The 14617-nt window shown below is 34.2% G+C and overlaps 2 long non-coding RNA genes across 3 annotated transcripts in view; one reads left to right on the forward strand and one right to left on the reverse strand.

Annotated features, from left to right (window-relative positions):
- LOC123555464 (uncharacterized) overlaps positions 1 to 14617 on the reverse strand; it is a 29358-nt gene that overhangs the window by 10271 nt on the left and 4470 nt on the right. For both annotated transcript variants that reach the window (XR_008371694.1, XR_008371695.1), the window contains 2 exons: positions 2179 to 2258; positions 1671 to 1837 (listed from right to left, as the gene is read on the reverse strand). This is a non-coding gene — a long non-coding RNA (uncharacterized LOC123555464). The remainder of the gene's footprint in view (positions 1 to 1670; positions 1838 to 2178; positions 2259 to 14617) is intronic.
- Positions 5535 to 14361, forward strand: LOC123555697 (uncharacterized). The gene is made up of 4 exons (XR_008371697.1): positions 5535 to 5917; positions 8384 to 8475; positions 8680 to 8762; positions 9599 to 14361. It is a non-coding gene; the product is annotated as an uncharacterized LOC123555697 (long non-coding RNA).

Consider the following 14617-nt stretch of genomic DNA (forward strand, 5'->3'; position numbering starts at 1 on the left):
GAGAAAAATACATGTCTCACACAACTGCCTTATCAGACTTTCAGTGCTTTGACTATCAAAAACAAGTTTCAAGGGTCATAATTCAGAAGTGCTTTGGCCAATTTAGCTAGTTATCGAACTGAATTAATGACTTATTGGCAAACACATTTTGTTCAAGTTTGGTGAAGATCAGATGAGAAATGTTCGACTTAAGAGTGCGGACAAGATTTGTGATAGACAGACACATAGACAAAGACAGGAGTAAATCAATCACAGTAAATCACCACTGTGTGGTGGGAGACATAAGTGGCTTTCCCATTTAGAGCTGTGCAAAAGTGAGTCTGGTACCTTAAATTGATTCCAATATGTGCTTTGTTAAGGATTAAGTGTCTTGATGAATTTGATACCAACTTATTTTGAGTATTGGGTTCATTGTTCTTCAAAAACATGCCCTTTTTAAATTGTTTTCCTCAACTCAAAGCTAAAACTAGAAACTGCTTTTGTAAAAAAGCGCATGTCTCCCCCAATGCAAAGTCCTATAGGCAAGAAGTCAATAGGGGTCAGGAGCGAAAGTCAAAGAGACACTGATGAATGGCTACAATAGGGATCATCTACTTGGCATGTCCAGTCATCCAGCTAAGTTTCAACACTCTTGGCCTAGTGGTTCTCAAGTCACTGTTCAGGCTCCTGTGACCTTGACCTTTGATCAAGTGACCCCAAAATAAATAGGGGTCATCTACTCTGCATGTCCAATCATCCTATTAAGTTTCAACATTCTGGGTCAAGAGGTTCTCAAGTTATTGATCGGAAATGGTTATCAATGTTCAGGCCCTTGTGACCTTGATCTTTAAAGCAGTGACCCCAAAAACAAATAGGGGTCATTTACTCTGCAGAAACAATCATCCTATGAAGTTTCAACATTCTGGGTCGAGAGGTTCTCAAGTTATTGTTTGGAAACGGTTTTCAATGTTCAGGCCCCTGTTACCTTGACCTTTAACAGAGTGACCCCAAAATCGATAGGGGTCATCTACTCTGCATGAACAATCATCTTCTTAAGTTTTGACATTCTGGGTCAAGTGGTTCTCAAGTTACTGACCGGAAAGGTTTTCAATGTTCAGGCCCCTGTGACCTTGACCTTCAACAAAGTGACCCCAAAATCAATAGGGGTCATCTACTCTGCATGACCAATCATCCTATGAAGTTTCAACATTCTGGGTCAAGTCGTTCTCAAGTTATTGATCGGAAATGGTTTTCCGTGTTCAGGCCCCTGTGACCTTGAACTTCGATGGAGTGACCCCAAAATCAATAGGGGTCATCTACTCTGCAGGACCAATGATCCTATGAAGTTTCAACATTCTGGGTGAGGTTGTTCTTGAGTTATTGATCGGAAATGGTTTTCCATGTTCAGGCCCCTGTGACCTTGACCTTCGACGTAGTGACCCCAAAAACAATAGGGGTCGTCTCCTCCATAAGCCTTACCAATCTATGAAGTTTGAAGGTTCTAGGTCAAACGGTTCTCCAGTTATTGCTCGGAAATGAAGTGTGACGGACGGACGGACAGGGCAAAAACAATGTCTCCCCCAGAGGGGGGAAGACATAATAACTATGTGACCAAAATATGGGTTTTTTTTTCAGTTTTTTAAAAATAACCTGTTAACATTTACATAAATCCTTGCATATACTTTACATACCCTTTCAACAGGTCTTCTGCAAGGTTGATGTCATCTTGGGTCATGTCGTCCTTGGTAAGCAGGCTCATTGCTGTTGTTAGCAACATGTAATGAATAAATACAATAGGGCTTAGAATGCTGAAAAGAACTGGCACAGAAATGGATCAACCATTCTCCGCATTCTGATGCTGAAATTAAATATAAGAATCAAACTTTACTTTTGTTGCTTTAGGTAATAAGGTTTGTAGTATTACAAAAGCGGATTTGTTCTTGAAATTTTTAACTGTAGACACAAGAGGAACATGATGGTTTTATATAGCTCATCCGAGATTAAGTTGTATTTCCTCACCTCAATTATGACAAACAAGAAGAAAACAGACAAACACTGAAAACTGACCACACTAGCTCATCATGAGAATTTGTGTGCAGGTGAACTAAAAAGTTTTTGGTCTCTCGTTCATCTTAATCACTGACTTCTGTAATAATGATTTTCATATAAGTTATTAAGCATTGATACAAAATTAGCTACCTTTTCGGTGAGAATGATCATCTTCTAGATACAAAGTCTGGAATTTGTAGGCGTAACAATCTCTGATTCAATAAAGTGATCTGAAAAACAAATTCATTTTATATCTATCGATACTGGTAGTAAAAATAAATAACTATAGGCAAATAATGCGTAAAGATCACTTACCTTTAAGGTACATTCTATAGCCAAAATATCGACATTTTAGTGCTTGTCTTTACAACCATTTTGCGAATTTTTGCTGAAGAATTACATAATTTGATGAATGAAATGCCTATTGAAAATGATTTAGCTCTCCTTCGAAGTATATATCTTGAAAAACAAATGCCAACTTGTACCCGAAAATCCGGACAGAAGACAGAAAAAAATATTTTTAGGCGGTCATATTTTTTCAAAATCGACAGCTGCTACAATCAAGCATTATTCTGCCTAAAATTGTGACCAAAACGTACCTAGATAATATATCTACTTCCTGCGAGCAATCAATTTTTAAATAAATTTGATGAAAGTGCCTTTTATAGTCGATAATTTCAGACAATTTTTATTTTCTCTTTTTTTCATGCAGACATCATCATTTCACAACTAATTTGAGATAAACATGCGTATCTATGACAAAAATCCATAATATCATTACAATGGCAATACCCTTACAGAAGAAAAAGGCCTGCTGCGTACTCTTGCTGTGTACATACAGCGTATATGATGCGTACATGATGTGTACTGAAATCAATAGTACGCAGGATATACACCGCACATACACCGATAGTACGTTTGTAGTACACTTTTGACATGCAAATGAGCTCTGCCGCGTACTACTTGCTGCGTACATGCTGTGGACTACATAGTACACAGGATGTATGCTGGAAGAATTTAGTATGCGAGAAATAGTACGCAGCATGTACGCGGCACATACACTTTTCACATGCAAATGAGCCTGCGGTGTACTACCCTTGCGGCGTACATGCTGTGTACTCTTGCGGCGTACATGCTGTGTACTCCTGCGGCGTACATGCTGTGTACTCATGGCCCGAGTCCTGCAGCGTACATGCTGTGTACTCCTGCTGCATACATGCTGTGTACTCTTGTGGCGAAACTGCTGTGATAATGTAAATTCCTTACCCCACCAACTTTCGTATGCAAATGCTGATCATTTGGACAGAAAAAAACAGAAAAAAGATAAGTGACATGCATCAATAAGTATTTACCCTTACCAAAATAATGTAGATTGATGTTATCAAATAAATTAGTATGCTTTTCTCCATCCACTTTTCAATGAAATAAATCAATTTTTGTAGCATGTAATTTGGTAAACATTTGAAGAAAATGGCGTAACTGCATCAAGGGGAAACAACTTTAATGCAACTAAATATAAGTGTTATGATTTATTATAGACGATGTGTGCATAGTATGTATTTATTTTGATTAAAATCCATCTGAGAACAATCTAGGACTGGAATTATATAAGCATTTATACACTTTTACGTCCGTAAAAAGTAGCGCACCAAAAAATTTTGGATTGATTTTTTCCAATGGGGCAAGCGCAATTAGCCAAAAACGTTCTGAAAATATAAGAGCGGCAAATCCGATAAACAACTTTTTAATTTGGTGAGGCCTTAATGAGTTAACATAATGAGCATTAAAGCCTTTATAAAACATGATAGAGTGATGTTTTGCTTAAGAGTATTCAAATAACAGTGAGAGCTATTAATTCTTCTCATTCGGGCGCTGTTGAGGCATTATCTTGGTAATTATTTCATGTATTACAAAATGTAATGCAACGAAGTTCAAATAAGGCTTTTCAATTATCCAAGTTAGAAAGCTCCAGGATTAATTCAAAATGAAAAAGAATACCGTAATAATTCTATTTATAGCCCATGCTCTAATAAACGCCCAGTCCCGACTTTTTGTACAAAAAACGGCCTTTTTTTCGAAAAAAATCAAAAATAGGATGTTATCTAATAAGCGCCCATCCCATGAATCTTAGAAAATAATCCTACCTTTTATTGGTTAAACAGCGAGTTTTCTTATTTCCCTTCTGATGTAAGATCGTATATCACTTTTCTTGTCTTTAATTCCATATATTTTATATGAACACGGTATTTCAATGCCCACTCCTTGCACGAACAATAGCACTATCACTGTATTCGTTTTCGAGTTCAAATATGCATGTCAGTATAGTTCCGAAAGGATGATTATTTTTATGAACATAACCTTTCATGGCTGCTTTAACTGAAACTAACACACATGCCGACATATCATATAAACATTGTAATGTGTATTGACCCAGGTAAACATGTGCTAATGCAAAGGCGCGCGCTTTTCGTAATTACGTCACGTCACTAGTCTGACATTTCGAGACAGGGGTCCCGCAAGGGAAATTTAATCATTATTAGATTCAAGGCGCTTTGATTTAAAACAATAGGGTGTTGTTTAAATTTGCTTGAAAATGACAGAATCACGAACAAAAATACTTGATACTATATTCATGACAGAATAAATTAAATTTAAATCATGTATTTTCTGAGTTTAGCTTGGCCGGTTATAGTACCGATCTAGTACGGCCGTTATCGATTTTTGTACGACTATCACATCATTACTTTCTTATAGTCACCGGTATGTTCGAAAATAAATATTACATCAAGATTTTGAATGTTTGCTGGTGATTTGTCTCTAATATTCGCCCATCCCTAACTTTTGAGCCGACCGTGTTTCTAATAAACGCCCGGGCTATAAATAGAATTATTACGGTATATTTTTACACTGCATGCAAGATGCAGCTCAGAAATCACTAAGATGTAAGCTTCACAAATGAACATTGCAAATAGTTTGGCAAATTTTTATTGTTCAGAATACTGGTAATCTGAACTATTCTATGCTATTAAGATAAAAGTTACTCGGAAATCAAGTTCTTGCTTCCAAAAAAAAAAAAAATGTACAAATCCTTCCTGCATGAAGTCCCTCCTGCGTATATGAAGTTTACTTCAGACTTTAACTTATAAAAAAAAAACTAAGTATAAATGCCAAAAGAAATTATACAAGTCTTTCCCGCGTATATGAAGTGTACTGCACAAATTTCAAAGTATCTGCGGTGTACATGCAGTGTACTATTTTCTTGTACAAGTCCCTCCTGCGTACATGCAGTGTACTCATTAAATTTTCAGAGTCTGTGCTGCGTACTTGAAGTGTACTAGTGACCTCCTGCGTACATGCTGTGTACTCGTCGAAATAGTACACGGCATGTACGCGGCATGCGGTGTATGTAAAATGTACTCCTCTGGCGTACTACTGTGTTCGCGGCATATACACAGCAAATACGCAGCATGTACGCCACAGAGGCTTGCTTCTGTAAGGGTACACATAAAAGTCAGATGTGTCAATTTTATTTTTAGAAACGGTTGCAGTCACAAAGTTATTGACAGAATAAAATGTAAATTTCAGCATATTTTTTCACACAAAAATGTGTTAGTGCGTAGAAATGTGATCAGGCTGAGCACATGGCCTTATGGATTTCATGATTTTCGGCGCTTAACGTGAAAACAGCTAAAGCACAGGATTCACGAACATTAAATTTATGCTTAAATCTATATGCGATACATTATGCATATAATTATAATTCACGATAATATCGCATATGGAAGTAACTGGAATAAATTTGGACTATTTCCTTCGGAAGTTTACAGGACTGTCCTGTCAAAATGCCTCCCTCGTGTTTACATATTTTGACAGGTCGAGTTGTTCAATGGTAAGTGCAAAGTTATATAGATTTATATAAATTTAGCTAGGTAAATGTCAATGTTCTATATATATTCTACAATAATTTCGTAAAAATAAAGAACAATGTCTATAAGTAAGCCAAAGAAAGGACACCTCTGCATAGCTGACAAGGTCAAGGGTCTGAATGAAGCATGATCATGCACCAAATATCAACAAAATTATACATTTATACAATGGAATGAAATAACATACCGTAGGCCTATATTACAGCAAGATGTGATTAATAAATAGTATCATAATTATTTATTTTACATGGCATGCATGAATTGTTCAACTTCATAAATCAGCTGTGCTGTAGACCTACAGAATCAGCATAAAGAAATGAAGCTACATGAATAGTTTTAAGATACATTAATCCAAACTTGTCAAGATTCCATATATAATCCTGATTTCCTTATATGGGTGGTAGCTTTTTCTTCTTTTTCACCTTACTTTAATTCAGTTCAGTTTTAGAATGTGTTTTGGGGCAAATCATATCCAAATCAATGTATTCAAGAAATGTGTGCAATTTCAGATGAATGGCTCAATGCAAGCATTTTTAAAGTTATGTTAAATTATATAGCTAATTTTGTCCCCTCTGCACCAAAAGTGTGACATTTTGCATAAAGGATAGTTTTCAACTGTGTTTTACTTTTTCAAACCAAACTTAATTGTTACAGCTTTGGCTTTTCTTAAATGAAATCTGAACTCTGCACATTTAAAACAAAATACTTCTTTTCATTAACTACATTTTATTCCTACCAATAGTTCATGTCTTGTGATGGAAGCCCTTTCATAAAAAAATAGTGATACATTTAAAAATTGAACACTACAATTTCATAACCCCATTACTTTTCTTAAGTCATAATGTTTTTCTAAGATCTTTATCCTTACAGCTTTGAAGACACCTTATGATTTTATTGTTTTATAAATCAACTTTCTCAGAATCTTCATATATGTCTACACACCCAAAAATGTCCCTTGTAAGTATTCTTTAAATAAAATGGGTTTTTACTTTATTTCACTCTAAATGGAAGTTACAATGGTTACAAAAGCAGCTTTCAGCTTCACATATTAAGCCAAAGTGATGTCCCCTGTGCACCTTTTTTTGACATTCATCAGTTATCATAGCATTTATAAAATGTAATATGTTGTGGCAATTCTATATTCTTAGCAGTGTGTAAGTTAAATGCAGGCATTACTTGATAATTAAGCATTATATAAGAATCCCAGGACAATTTAAATGTTATTTTTTGCATTTTTCTCAAGTTTTCAGGTTTAAAAGGGGAAACATTAATTTTAATTAAAGTTTACCTACATATGAAAATATTCAGTAGCTAGTATTGTGTAGTTGAAAGAATTTTACTTACTATGAACATATTCTATGAATATATATTTTGCTGCCATTTTTCCCCTGTGCATCTTCTTAAAATTAGTAGCATTATAAAGATGTATGAATTTTACCATTCCATTTTACCATGCATGATATTTTGTCATTTTTCTACTCTGAATAAGCAGTGCATGTAAACTAAATGATTTCAATGTGTTAATTTTGTTTAAAGCACAGGAGTCTGAAATTCTATCAATAAGACCATAGAAGTCTATCTTTACAAAAAATACCCTCTATATATATATGTTTATTTTATATACATAGAGGGTATTTTTTGTAAAGATAGACTTCTATGGTCTTATTGATAGAATTTCAGACTCCTGTGTTTAAAGTCACTTATTTTTCATTTAAAGCATTACATGTTGCTGAATTTTCAGTTTTGTAGTTATTTTGTGGAATAAAGTAATTGTTCAATAGACTTTTGTCTTAAGATGATCACCATTAATCTTGTTTTGAACAGAAAAACTAATACTTACAATATTACACTGATTTTTAGTATGTGTCCCCTGTGCATCTCTTAAAAATCACCAGACATCTTTTGAAATTTGGAATGTGGTTTATAAACCTGCAAAATGTGAGAGAAAAAAAAGTTTTATAACAATATGTTAATTATTTTTCATTCAGCAACAACTTTTCTAGGTAAAATTTTATTTTATGTCAGATTTGTGCAGAAAGGGTGATTTTAAAAACCAAAGTCCACAAACAGTTATTAAATAAGTTTCAAACTATACACAAACACATATTCATATATGTTGAAAAACATTTACTGTTATACATATTCCTTGTCATAAAACACTGCAATATTTATCACCTATCTTACTGGAAATTCTCTGAACTTATGAACTGAAGGCTGTTCAAAATATTATCTGATTGGTATTTCTCAACACTTCCCTAAAGTTGTATATTTCCTTGAAATTTTAATTATTTGCTGTCATAAAAAATAGGTGACCACCAAAAGAAATAGGTTTGAATTTCCAACCCCTATGTCACACTTTTGCTTCATTATTTTGAAAACCACCAATATGTTTCCTCATAGTTTTTTATACTATGCTATACTTATTTCAGATGAAGATATAAATTTATTCAAAGAAATAATGGGACAATGAATGCTAAAATTGCCAAGAAGAAGACTCCAATTTACACACCATTTTATACAGGTAGGTGTTTAAAAGTGTTTTGAAAATAGATATGGCATTCAGCATTTATTTTACAAACTATAATAACTGATTTTAGAATTATCTACATTGTACTTTTAGAATGTTTTTAATGTGAAGTGTCAAAAAACTTATAGAGAAATCACAGTTAATTGTGAAAGAAAAATTTATGTATATATAAATGTACATGTTGGGCTTTTTTTAAAGGTTACTGTATGATATGGTGAACAAAACCTCAATGCAGCCAGTTCTGGAGCTTTGGCTAGACTATGAACAGTAGACATCAAAAGGTACAGGATAGTTTAGAGCTGCATTTATGTAATTTTTTTATGTAATTACTATTTATCAGTTCAAATGAAACTTGGTACATCAGCATGAAGTGGACAGGCACATATTGTCAGGACTATCAAATTTGATTTTTTGTTTCTTCAGTTATTATGTCATTTTCTTTTTCAAATTGTCATATCATAGCTTCCTTCATACCTTTTGAATTAAAACTCTCTATTTGCAGATTCCATCATATTCAAATGGATCATGGTATACTTCATGGCCTTTATCTATTTTAGCCTAAAATCTAAATTTGGAGTGTTATGCCCCTTTTTTATATTATAAGAATTATATTTCATCTCCTCCTACAGTTTCCATACTGTGTCACAGTGCAAAAGTAAGTTGATATGAAATTATCAACATGAAGTAGGCATGCACATATTGCAAGACTTCATTTCAGGTTACTTTTTATTGAGAGAAGTCCTTTAAAATATCACAAATACACTTGTACATTGTGTATGCCTACTCGCAGTTTCAAACAATTCATAAGAAATTTAGTATACATTATGGACATGAAGTGATCATGTGCCTATATATAGTGTTAGTTGAAAATGGAATATATGAAGACATACAGACAAATATATATCATCTGTAAGAAGTCATAGCTATATTTCTTAGTCTTTATTACTTGTGTAAGGTACTGTTTTTCCACTTTTTAATGACATTTTCTTGATAATGTCTGTCAGACTGATAATATTATAATTGTAAGATTTTACATTCTAAAATTTTGTGTTTTATGAACATATAAAACATGTTAAGTTTATACTAGTGTAAAAATGGCTCAATTGTTCCATTTCAGATGGTCATCTGAAGGGCCACAATTGTTTAAAGCACTGGTCAACAAAAACTGAACTATTTGATGGATCATACATCTGCAGAATGTACTACCATATTTCCAGAATCAGAGAAATAGAAATATCAAGTATTAGAGAGGAAGAAAAGTATGCATCATGAATGAAGAACTGCCTAAGAATAATTTGCAAAATACATTGAAATCTAACAATTGCTGATTGCATAAGAAAGTTAAGAAAGGTGTACTCTTCTGGAAAATATGTGTCCAGTGCAACATTTCTTTTCCAATTTTGTGAGCATAATTCTGAATAAAAAGTGCAACATGGCTACAGGGATAATACAAAAGGTTTAATCTTATTTCCAAACACATTGGGGGAATCAGAGAAGAAATATCAAGAATTAGGGAAAAAGAAATAATTGTCATGAATGAAGAACTTGCTTTTTATTAATTTACAAAATACTTTTTATCCTCACAACTGTTAATGATATTATGAATATGGAAGTTAAAAGTGTGGACTTTGATTAATCTTCAACTTCTCTGAGCATAGTTCTACATAAAAGTTGTAACTTTATAAAATAGTCTTGTAGAAAAAGTGTAAGACTTTCATACTTGTTTTATAGAAAATGTTTCTGGATGTTTCAATGTAAGTTTGCTAGACCCAGACCACTAGCTCCTAAGTCAAGGTTACACTTAGATGTCAAAGGTTAAACATGTCTGTTTCTGTCTGGTCAATAACTGCCATACATAAAGGGATTTTGGAATTACTCGGCATAAATGTTCACCATAAAGAGACAACTTGTTATGCACAAGACACAAACCCTTGCTCCAAGGTCAAGGTCACACTTAGAGGTCAAAGGTTAATAGGGTCTTTTTGGTGTCTGGTCAATAGCTCTGCGATCCATGAAGGGACATTTAGATAACTTGGCATAAATGTTCACCAGAATGATACCAGGTGTCATGCTCAAAACCAAGACCCCTAGCTCGAAGGTCACACTTGGAGGCCAAAGGTCAGATACAAAAATGACTTTGTCCATAGCATTTCTTGTTCATGCATGGAGGGATTTTGATGTACAATGGCAAAAATATTCATCAACATGAGATGGTGTGTGATGAGTAAGAACCAGGCCCCTAATCCTTTGCTGTTACTATAAATAGCTATTACTGTAAACTTCTATTCTATATACCCTTATCATGCTGAACATGATTTGTTCTGTCTTTGCGACCAGTGTAGATCATGATCAGCCTGCACATCCATGCAGTCTGATGATGATCAGCACTGTTCGCCATTCAACCAGTACATTTTTGGTAAGCATCCCGTTTAACAGTTAATGGTACTGTCCAAATTGAAAAATGGACAAGTTCATTATAGAAATTCAGCAGGGTAAGGGTTAATATTAGCCCTAGGAGAAAATTGGGACTACTTTTCTGTAGAACAACACGCATGTTACATCCAATTTTTGATGTATTTTGACGTAAGGCTGCCTGATAAGTACTTTTGTGTGGACTTAGATTTTTTTCAGATTAACTTCTCTTTGTTGTCACTATAAACAATATATAGACAACTTTTTTATAATTGACCGTAGGGAGAAATCAAGACCATTTTTAGCTCCACTATTGGGAGAATAGGGGGGGGGGGGGGGGGGTTATACTACTCGCCCCGGCGTCGGCGTTACCCTTCTTGGTTAAAGTTTTTCGGCGACCTTTGTTTTTCTGTCATATCTTTGTTACTATTGCTTGTATCTTACTGTAACTTCTCATAAACATTGTCCAGTATACAAACAATATATGTGTAGGGGCTGAGCCCATTATACCCAAGGTCAATGTCACCAAGGTGTTATACTTGGGTTATTTTTAAGGTTAAAGTTTTTCGGCAACCTTTGTTTTCTGTCATATCTTTGTTACTATTGCTTATATCTTACTGTAACTTCACATAAACATTGTCCAGTATACAAACAATATATGTGTAGGGTCTGAGCCCATTATACCCAAGGTCAAGGTCACCAAGGTGTTATACTTATAGGTTATTTTTAAGGTTAAAGTCTTTCGGCAACCTTTGTTTTTCTGTCATATCTTTGTTAATATTGCTTATATCTTACTGTAACTTCACATTAACATTGTCCAGTATAAAAACAAAGTTTGTGTAGGGGCTGAGCCTATTATACCCAAGGTCAAGGTCACCAAGGTGTTATACTTAGTTTATTTTTAAGGTTAAAGTTTTTCGGCAACCTTTGTTTTTCTGTCATATCTTTGTTACTGTTGCTTATATCTTACTGTAACTTTACATAAACATTGTCCAGTATACAAACAAAGTATGTGCAGGGCCCATTGTACCAAAGGTCAAGGTCACCAAGGTCTTACACTTAGGTTATTTTTATGGTTAAAGTTTTTCGGCAGCCTTTGTTATTCTGTCATATCTTTGTTACTTTTGCTTATATCATACTGTAAGTTCAACTTTGTCCAGCTTACAAACAAAGTATGTGTAAGGGCTGGGCCCATTATACCCAAGGTCAAGGTCACCAAGGTGTTATACTTAGGTTATTTTTAAGGTTAAAGTTTTTCGGCAACCTTTGTTTTTCTGTCATATCTTTGTTACTGTTGCTTATATCTTACTGTAACTTTACATAAACATTGTCCAGTATACAAACAAAGTATGTGCAGGGCCCATTGTACCAAAGGTCAAGGTCACCAAGGTCTTACACTTAGGTTATTTTTATGGTTAAAGTTTTTCGGCAGCCTTTGTTTTTCTGTCATATCTTTGTTACTTTTGCTTATATCATACTGTAAGTTCAACTTTGTCCAGCTTACAAACAAAGTATGTGTAAGGGCTGGGCCCATTATACCCAAGGTCAAGGTCACCAAGGTGTTATACTTAGGTTTTTTTTAAGGTTAAAGTTTTTCGGCAACCTTTGTTTTTCTGTCATATCTTTGTTACTGTTGCTTATATCTTACTGTAACTTTACATAAACATTGTCCAGTATACAAACAAAGTATGTGCAGGGCCCATTGTACCAAAGGTCAAGGTCACCAAGGTCTTACACTTAGGTTATTTTTATGGTTAAAGTTTTTCGGCAGCCTTTGTTTTTCTGTCATATCTTTGTTACTTTTGCTTATATCATACTGTAAGTTCAACTTTGTCCAGCTTACAAACAAAGTATGTGTAAAGGCTGGGCCCATTATACCCAAGGTCAAGGTCACCAAGGTGTTATACTTAGGTTTTTTTTAAGGTTAAAGTTTTTCGGCAACCTTTGTTTTTCTGTCATATCTTTGTTACTGTTGCTTATATCTTACTGTAACTTTACATAAACATTGTCCAGTATACAAACAAAGTATGTGCAGGGCCCATTGTACCAAAGGTCAAGGTCACCAAGGTCTTACACTTTGGTTATTTTTATGGTTAAAGTTTTTCGGCAGCCTTTGTTTTTCTGTCATATCTTTGTTACTTTTGCTTATATCATACTGTAAGTTCAACTTTGTCCAGCATACAAACAAAGTATGTGTAAGGGCTGGGCCCATTATACACAAGGTCAAGGTCACCAAGGAGTTATACATAGAATTATTTTCATGTTTTTTTTTCCGAAAGCTTTGTTTATAGACATATCTTTGGTATTTTAAAAGATAATGACTTGAAATTAAAAGTATTTGTTTATGATCATCTGCATGTGCAGCTACATACCTCATAACTCTAATTGTGTTTTGATAGAATTATGTCCCTTTTGTACTTAAACTTTTTTGCAATCTTCGCTCTCTGAATACTACTTTAATGCAATATAAGATAAAGACTTGAAACTTTAAATGTATCTTTATCATCATCATCTGCATGTGTGGTAACAATCCCCATAACTCTGATTTGTATTTTTGACCAAATTATGCCCCTTTTATACTTAAATTTTTTACAAACTTTGTTTTCTGGACATAAATTTGGTGCTATATAAGATAATGACTTGAAACTCAAAATATATCTTTATCATCAGCATCTGCATGTGTTGTAACAATCCTAATAACTCATATTTGTGTATTTAATGGAATATGCCCCTTGGTGTATCTTCCTTTTAAAGTAGAGGTGTCTTATTCAGACATATATTCATTTTACTGTCAAATCCCCGAACAGTGGAGCGCGCTGTCTTATGGACAGCTCTTGTTCTGTGTTACTTTCAAATTTTAGGTGTATTTTAAGGTACGTCTTCTGGTAAGGAGTTTTTTGTAGACTTAAAAAATAAAAACTTACTTCCCTTTGTTGCTACTATATAAAACGATTATTCTTGAAACTTTTTACGCTGGTTGTTAGAATTGGATATGTCACTGTTTTGGCTTTCTGTCTACCAAACTTATAGTTTTGTACAGAAAATGTTCTATTATATCATCTTTCTGACGAGCATATATCCTGGCACTCTTGTTTTATTTTGTTCATGCCAAGACGCTGTATTGGCATACAGTATGTATGATGAAAATGTCCTTAGGCAGGGGACGTTGCTAACTCTATTACAAATTCTTGTTGTTTTTTCTGGAGTTGTTGCCCTATTTGATCTTGAACTAATTCATCACATCGTGAACTCGTGAACTTAACTCGAACAAATCCATCCAACTGAATTGAAACTAGGTATACATCAGAAGCATGAAATGAATATGTACATGTTGCCCTGACTTTTAAGATCGATTATTTTGTCTGGAGTTGTGGCCCTTCTTTAACGACGGATGACAACTACATTGTAGTTTCCTTCTCTTCATTTCAAATAAAACTTGTTAAGCATCATAAACATTATGTAGACATGCGCATTTTGTTCTTGTTCAGTGTTTAACTCTATATTTTTCTTTAATAACATTACTGACCCGTCGTTATTATAAGTTATTGAATGAAACATTATTGTCGACATCATTCTAGTTCGCTTTGCAACCTCCGTGAAGGAATATTGTCAAACTATACCGATAAGGGGAAAAGTTCGCTTCCTTTTGTAGCACAACTGTCTATGCATTATTTGCCTTGCTCATATACATAACACTTTTATTTGTGTGAACATGCATGAATTT

The sequence above is a fragment of the Mercenaria mercenaria genome, chromosome 7 (genome assembly GCF_021730395.1).
Source record: "Mercenaria mercenaria strain notata chromosome 7, MADL_Memer_1, whole genome shotgun sequence".
In the NCBI taxonomy this organism is placed as follows: domain Eukaryota; kingdom Metazoa; phylum Mollusca; class Bivalvia; order Venerida; family Veneridae; genus Mercenaria; species Mercenaria mercenaria.